Source organism: Babylonia areolata, chromosome 19, assembly GCF_041734735.1.
Source record: "Babylonia areolata isolate BAREFJ2019XMU chromosome 19, ASM4173473v1, whole genome shotgun sequence".
NCBI classification, from domain to species: Eukaryota; Metazoa; Mollusca; class Gastropoda; order Neogastropoda; family Buccinidae; genus Babylonia; species Babylonia areolata.
The window spans coordinates 54,273,600-54,282,629 of NC_134894.1; the positions used below are offsets into that span (position 1 = coordinate 54,273,600).

Consider the following 9,030-nt stretch of genomic DNA (forward strand, 5'->3'; position numbering starts at 1 on the left):
GTAATGATAATAAGACAGGAGGCTGAGAGCAGCTTAATTCTTGGAAAGTTTCTGCACACCAGACTCCGTTTGATGAAGTCAGTTACATTAATGAAGACAGACAATTTTATCTGGCTCTTGCAAAGTTCCACAAAACAGAACTTTACCTCTTGTTGCTTATGGAATCAGCTCACTTCATGATTCATTCACCTATATATATAGACTGATGTATACATGTATGTGAAAAACAAACACAAGCAGTGTACAGTAAGTGTGTGTGTGTTCATGTGTTGCATCCCCCAGGATGCAAACCTACTGGTCTCATTTCTTTGTTTGTCTATTATGTTTGCTTCTCAAACTTGGCCCAGTCAGCTGGGACAGGATATGAAAGTGTGACCACTTTCATCATATAACATTTGTCATGGTAAACTCCTATCTTTTTTTTTTTTTTTTTTTTTTTTTTTTTTTTTAATTCAGGAAGCATATTCACTGTTACATTGGCACAGACCTTGTATCCATCTGATGTCTAATGAATGGACATTTCCTTGTCTTTAGTCTTCAGTGTTTGTGATGATATGTCTGATTTTAACTGACCTGTTGTGCATGTAAGTGTGTTCATGCATGCATGGGAAAAGGGAACACAACCAGTATACAGCATGTGTGTGTGTGTGTGTGTGTGTGTGTTCATGTGTGTGTGTGTATGTGTGTTCATGTGTGTATGTATGTGTGTGTTCATGTGTTGCGTCCCCAGGAAGCAAACCTACTGGTCTCATTTCTTTGCTTGTTTATTATGTTTGCTGCTCATGCTTTGTCTTGTCAGCTGGGACAGGATATGGAAGTGTCCTACTTTCATCTTAGGAAAAAAAAAAAATTCAGGAAGCATACACTGTTACATTGACACAAGCCTAGTATCTGTCTGCCTGTCTTAAATGAATGGACATTTTCTTCCTGTACTTAGTTTTCAGAGTTTGTGATGATATGCCAGTGGTTTTAACTGACCTGGTGTGCTTGTGTAAATGTTTGTAGCAATGTAACGCATTTTATCTTTGTTCAATATAAAATCATTTCATTATGAATATGATTATAATTATCACATTAAATGCCATTATCATTATTATTATCATCATTAAATGTCAATATCATTGATTATGTTGGTGTTCAAGACTGCTGTTCCTGTGTTGTTGTTAATGCCTTAAGCACTTCTCGTCGTCCTACAATTTTGCTAATATTACTGTTATTCTTGCTGTTAGCATTACTCATCATCAGCAGACATTATTCTATTGCAGTTAAAGTAAGCAACCTTACTATTAAAAGTTGAAAAGGAGGGGGGGGAGGGGGGGGGGGGAACACCCAAAAACACACACACAAAAAACAGAAAAAGTCAAATGAAATCAAATCATGTTGCTAATACACTTTCAACAGCCAAGCCAACCGTAAATGGTCCATTTCAGAACTCAATGCCTGTCGCTTCTCAAAACCAGTTGAAGAGAACCAAAAATATCATGAAAGTTCAAAGAAAACAACACACAAAAGACCAGTTCACCCAGGTCTCACTCAGTCCATGTTCAAGTTAAGAAATATTGAAAAGAAAATAAACAGACCATTTCAATATATCCAATCATCATGTATAGATAGATCCATATGTGTTGTTTACTTAAAAATTTTAATTAATGAAAAACAAAAAGTAAAGGCTAAGAAGACAAAGACAGACAGAGAGACAACAGCGGCATGAAATGATAGAGGAACGTGAAGCCGACAGAAAGGAAGAAATGCTAATCACTTTTTTGGAGAACTACTTGACATCGGCAATAAATCTGATCAGATCCTTAGCTAATAAAATTTCCAAACAATGGCAGTGCAAACACAGTTCTTCACAACAGGTTATGAATCATATGAACAATATTATCAGTAACCTGGTATGCTTTTTTTTTTTTTTTTTAAGTAAAGAGAAGTGTGTGAGTCTGTCTGTGTGTGTGCTTCTTTGTGTGTGTATGTGCCCTTGTATGTCTATGTGTGATGTGTGTGCATACAAAGTATACACTGTATCAGTATGTATATATATATATATATATATATATATATTATATATATATATATATATATGTGTGTGTGTGTGTGTGTGTGTGTGTGTGTGTGTGTGTGTGCACATGCATACATTGTGTGTGTAGTGAGAGAGAGAGCAACTGCAGCACTCTAGACTCAGATGATTCACACACACACACACACACACACACACACACACACACACATGCACTCACACACACACACGCATGGATGCGCACGTGCCCGCACAATCACAGAGGCAAACGCACAAATTGATGCACACACACAGAGGTACACACACATAGCATGCACAAACACACAGATACACTAATACACACACACACACACACACACACACATGCATGCGCGCGCGCACGCACGCAATGAAACACACAATCTCTCTCTCTCTCTCTCTTTCTCACACACACACACACACACACACACACACGCACACACACACATGCACATATACACACAATGACACTCACATGCACAGAAACACACACACACACACACATCATTCTCCAAAACTGGTGAATGTTGTGCTGGAAAATCTGAAATAATATAAGGCTACTTGTACTACTTTTAACTGAACTTACTGAAGCACTAAATGTCTTATAATATTTGAAAGGGAAATTGAAAAATCAGTGCAGTGGTCCAATTTTCTATGATAGGGTGAACTTGTAGAGGGGTAGGTTGTGTCTTACCCATTACAGTATAATGTGTGTATGTGTACATAGTATTATAAATATACCATCCACTGATAAAAAAATATATAAACATATATCATATTTTATACGGATGCAGCTCACAACCCAAAACAATCAAGCTATTTAAAAACAGACATTCTCACTCCCACGCAGAGAATGCCCCACCCAATCCCAACTTTCATACCAATTCTCTCACCTTAGCCCTCCTTCTTTCCCATCCTCAACACACACGCATGCAGAAACACATCATGCATACATACACGGACGTAAACACACACACACAGAGGCATGCACTCATGTTACACCTACATAATGGAATAAGCCGGATATCATGGAAACAAGCAGCACAGAGACAGCCAAAAAGGTCTTGAGGAAATTATTAGCTTTTGCTGTGGTTACACTACTTGAACTGATGTTGGTTGTGGAGGAAACATTAACTAAGTTTCAGCAGTGATAACAACGCCCAAAAGAGGAAAGTTTCAAGTGCTGTTTAATGTTACATTGTCTAAATTTCATTGGGTGTGTGCAACCAGCTGAGGCGTACCTGTGTGGCATACGTAGAACGTGTGCACTGAACTGCTTGTTAGCGCAGGTTGAAATGTCCATGATGTATAAATACATGAGCGTGCATGCAAGTGCATGTCAGTGTGCATTATCTTCATGATCCTCCTTAGCACAAATTGTTAATGAAAAACAAATGTGCCTATGTATAATTGTGAACATGAATGGCACTGACTCATGTATGTGATAATATAACAATCTCATCCCCTAAAATATTTTTGAAAGTTCTATGCATGTATCCTTTTGATTTATTCAGGTTTGATTTGTGTGTATGTATTGATTAGACGATTCATATATTTTTTCTCTTCTTTTTCCCTGTAACATTTGGTAGGCTCCCAATGTCTGACCAGCTTGGTGGATCTGTGAGCAACTCAGTGAGTAAGGCAAGCATCTGCTGCATCACAAGGTGTAGCCTGTGGATCAGTCTGCACAATGTGAAGCAAACTTGAAACTGAAATAAAAATAGTGAGATTCATTTCATTCAAGTCTGCTGACAACACAAATCTGGCTCAATTTCATTCCTGGAACTAACATGTTGCTATATACAGTCAGATCACTTACATTTGGCTTTCCTGTCAAAACCCACCTCTGGTGATACGTTTGACGGGAATTAGCCATCCCTGGAAAGTAAGGGCAGGGGACTTATCTAAAGTTCACTACACTGATACCAGCAGAACAACAACATGCTAGGATGGGCAGTGAAAAAGCAAACTTTTAGTAAGCTCAACGTTCTAACCAAGAACAGAGTTAACCAGGCACCCACATCAGTTCAGTTCAGTTCAGTTCTAACAACATGAGACCTCTTCACTGCTGGTAAAATGCCCATCTGCTGTTTGCATTGTTATTCATGTCACACAACACACAACATTCCCTCCTACACCTATGCCTACACCAACCACGCCTACGCCTACACCAACCACGAGACAATGCAGTGGTTATTGGGGGGGGGGGGGGGGGGGGGGTCCAAGCACTGAATTATTCATGCAATTCACAGCATCATGAATAATTCATGAGACTAAACATCCCTCTGAATCCACATCCCTGCTTTATTCCCACAACATTGCCACAAACTAAGAATGTATTGATCATCATCATGTACACCTATAGTGCTGTTTTTCTTTCAAAGACAAAAATTATCCTCCAGTCATTTACCGTTGAAATCAACTCAAAAGCAAGAGTTCAGCTGACCTACGTTTTATTCTGTTTAACACTGTAATTGAAAATATCAGTTTAGCTGGGGGAAAAAAGAGGTAGGCAGGGAGGGGGTTAAGGGGGATTCATTAACCTAAGAGCAGTACAATCTCCTTTGGATTTTAAATTTAAACAACAATCTCAGGCATGCACACACACACACACACACACACACACACACACAAAGAGCAGTACAACTGCCTTTGGATTAATCAATACTCTCAGGAATGCACACACACACACACACACACACACACACACACACACACACACACACACACACACACACACACACAATCAAGAAAAGAAAGAGGTTGAAAGCAAAACTAAAAGGTCGTACAGACATTCCACTGAGTAAAAGAAGTGTGTGTGTGTGTGTGTGTGTGCGCGCATTTGTCTGTGTCTGTCTGTCTGCATTTCTGTCTGTCTGTATGTGTGACACCCAATTTAATAAACAAACAAAACAAAAACAACAACAAAACACACACACACACACACACACACACAAACTGAAAAAAACAGGGGAACAGAGGAAGTCCTGAAGGAAGAAGAAAAAGAGAAGGGTTGTTTTCCTTTTCCACTCTAAACTGCATTGACTGTGTTGAATCCTCAATATATATATCATCTCATCATTCAGCTGTGGTGATCATTTTCTCCATTAAAGGGAGAACGATCATTTACAATGTGAATGGAGGAAGGATGGAGGGAGTAGGGGGAAGGAGGGGAGGGGAGGGAGGAGGACAGCATATTGTATTCTCTGCCACCCCCCACCCCCAACCCCCTTCACTCTTCTTTTGATGATAGTAACTCTCTCTCTCTCTCTCTCTCTCTCTCTCTCTGTCGATTGTGTAAAACCTCAGTTGAGGATGAAGTCCATTTTGTCTCACAATAATGTGCCTTGTTTTGAATACTGTCCATGTGAAGTTTATACCAGAGCATAATATACAGGTGTTTGTTCTGACTTGGTCTACTGACTGCAAATTCCAATAATGAAAACACTGTTCTTAATTTGACACTTTATATAATTTATAATTAAACTTCAGTGTTTCTGCCATGACAGGTCTACTCTTGCATCATGAATTTTGTAAGGACCTGTGGTACTTATTTAATTCAGTTATTTTGTTGCTGCCCCTCTTCATATGGGGCCAAGCCTTAAATGAATAAAACATCTTTCTCTCTTTCTCTCTTCTTAGTGTTCCTGATTAACCTGATATATCTATAGCTGCACTGTTTTGATCCTTATGTCTTAAATGATATGATTATTGTCTGTTCACATTCCCCTTCATGCGGGGCTAGGCCTAAAATGAATCTGAATCTGAATCTGGATCTCTCTCCCCCCCACACACACACACACACACACCCAGTTTGTTTGTTTTTTAAAAATAATAATAATACATTGCATGGAGGATATCAGCACAACTGCTAAGCTTTGGGGAAAAAAAGGTTTCTCAGACTAAATCAAAACAAAATAAATGAATGGGTTATTTCACAAGTTTAAAATGTTACAAGTACGTTGGACAAAACCAATGCCCAAACCCAAGATCAAACAAGAAAAGAAACAGTGCAAACAATTAAACCAACCTTGCGATAAAAAACATCTTAAAAAAAAAAAGTTTTATCTGGAGCGTATGTTTTATGTAATCAAGAACTCCAACACTATACTGATTACATGATTCAGCGACAATTGTTCTTCAGTGAATGCCAACATTACAAGTGTTGGTTAACTTAAGTCTTTGCTGTAAAACCCTGCAAGTGCAAATGATATCAAATTATCAAACTGACTGCATGAAGCTGAACCTGCACAGTCTAGGTTCTAATTAGTGGTCGTTAGCATTATCAAGATCCAGAGCATTACCAGGATCCTGATACCACACCAGGCAACACCAGGTGCTTTGCTCAAATTTCCTTTGACTAGTTCAAGCCAAAAGCTCAACTCTCCATCATCAGGATGCTTTGCAGAGCTCTCTGTAATGGGAAGAATCCTCAAGTTGTATAATTACCTTGTACCACTCTTCCAAGGTCAAATTACACTGAAAGTGAATCACTGTCCTACTTACAGTCACTGGAATACTGGCACTATCCATGTCATTTTCTGTGTGAAGAGGGTGTGTGTGTGTGTTGTGTGTGTGTGTGTGTGTGTGTGTGTGTCTGTGTAGGGGGTAGGGGGGAAGTATGGGTGCGACTCTCTGTCTCTCTGTTTTTGTATACAAATGTGTAAAAATGTATGCATGTGTGCTGCTGAATGTGTGTGTGTGTGTGTGTGTGTGTGTGTGTGTGTGTGTGGTGTGTGTCACATTTCAGCAGAGCTTTCTTTAACCTGAGTTCTATGTCAGTGTGTGGATCACCCTGACACTGAGAACGCTCAGTTAAACTTATGGCTGTAATTAACTGAGTACTATCACTGGTATTAGCAGCCAGTGGTCATTTTGTTGTTTTTTTTCCCAAATTATAGTGATGAGCTTGTTGCTTTGCAAGTTTCTTATACTTTTTTTTCCCTTGCACACATGGGAACAGAAAATTAAACCCACTGTGGCACAAAGGTAAGTAAACCATTAATTTGTGCTCCATGTGCATATTCGTACAGTAAGGCCACAGAGTACACACATGCATGTACACTGACTATTAGAAAGATCAAAACAATCACAAAATTAAAGGTTTAAACTGCAGCAGGTGCTTTGATTACAAATGTCTAAAACTAGTAAAAGATTAGGTTTTTGCTGCAGTCACTCATTCCCACAATGCAGGCCATGTCACACTCAAATTTTACTCAAGCAATCAGACTATCTGAAACACAGTCATCTGATAGAAATAATAAATTAACATCAGTCATAAATGATTCATCATGATGCAAAGAATCTCCCTCTTCCCAATGCTCAAAGTCAAAGCCAGTTACTCTCCAGGGACCAGGGTTAAAAATGAATTCCACTTCAGGCACTGACAAAGCAGACAGTAGAACTGTTCATCTGCCACCAGTTCCCCTTCACTGCTTGCTACTCACTTTACAGACTACTCTATACTTGTAACAAATACTTCCAAGTTGAAGATACACCCCTCCTGTCTAATGCACCTGTTTTCCAAGTGACTGAATGCTAAGTATAACTCTCTCTCTCTCTCTCTCTCTCTCTCTCTCTCTGTCTATATATATATATATATATATATGTGTGTGTGTGTGTGTGTGTGTGTGTGTGTGTGTGTGTGTGTGTGTGTGTGTGAATTATAATATATGCCTTTCAATACCAGAAGAATTACACTGAAAATATATTCTGTGTATTTCTGAAAATGACACTGAGAAGTCGTGTCTGAAGAAATCAGTCATCAGCCTCACAGTCAGTGAGTCACACTGACAGAGCAGCAAAATCAAAGAGAACTCAAACAAGGAACATAGATAAAGATCTTGAGCTACCTAAGTGACCTGGCAATCATGAGCAAGAGGACTTTATCTAGAAGATAATAGATTAAAATAGATAAGAATAGATAATTTTAAACAATTTGAACTCAGTCTCCATCCACCACACTCCCATAAACTAAAAAGAGTGAGTCCTCTTAAAATGAAAACTGGAACCAGTAAAAATGTCAAAGGGTTTGGTCACACTGATGAGGAGAACAGTCTAGAACAACGTCTCTGAAAGACAAAAATCTCCCACAGGTACGTTTAAAATGAATGCCATAGTCAAGGAACAGCAAGAACATCCTTCCAGACATCCACGAAATTAGAAATTCAGGTGGACTCATCACTGTCAAACTACTTCTACCCCTTATGCCAGGAAACTATTTCAGTTTCCCAATTAAAAACTTTTTTTTTTGGAGGGAGTTGATGGCACGGGGTAGGGGTGGGGGGTCCACTCTGGTCAAAACATTACACATCAAGTGATCAACATGTGTCAGTCACTGCTTTGATCATAATAATGCCCACTGATTGCTGAAACACTGAATGAACAGATTTAGTATCATTCTACTTGTAACACTAACATAATAAAAATATATCACACAATGATGGGCTTTGTGCCATATAAAAATATGCTTCCTGAGCAAGAATACCCATTGTCAGTACATCAGTTGTCACCACCACTCTGCACCTGATCCTGGCTCTCAGCTTGTTACAGCTATGCAGTGTCACTGTCACTACGTCAGCCATCACCAGCAGACAAGTGGAGTGGCCATCTATAGGCACATGTTTCGACTGGGATCAACAACTACCAGCTGGCCTCTTTGTGGGATTTGTGGAGCATACAATGATTCAGAGAAACAAGAAGTGAGCATCTTGTGACAGATGAGGTCCATCAGGAACTGGTGTACATGTATACATGTGTGCATGTGTATGAGACAGACACTGTACAATTCATTGCCAAACCCTAGACCCTTACTCAAGCAACTGTCACACTCACATTTCTCTAAACAGATGACCAACAGTGACTGCACAATCTTCACAATCACACAGACCTTTCACACAATTAACTTGCCCATCAGATGCAGCCTACTCAACAACTTTAATAAACTCAGATGATCATTTCATATTGTTCAAAAGGATCAAGCACCCAAAAAAATT

General features: G+C 39.1%; 1 protein-coding gene across 4 annotated transcripts in view; it reads right to left on the reverse strand.

Moving 5' to 3' along the window:
• Positions 1-9,030, reverse strand: part of LOC143293857 (rho GTPase-activating protein 15-like) — a 43,839-nt gene that overhangs the window by 32,132 nt on the left and 2,677 nt on the right. The gene's annotated exons all lie outside the window — the stretch shown is intronic.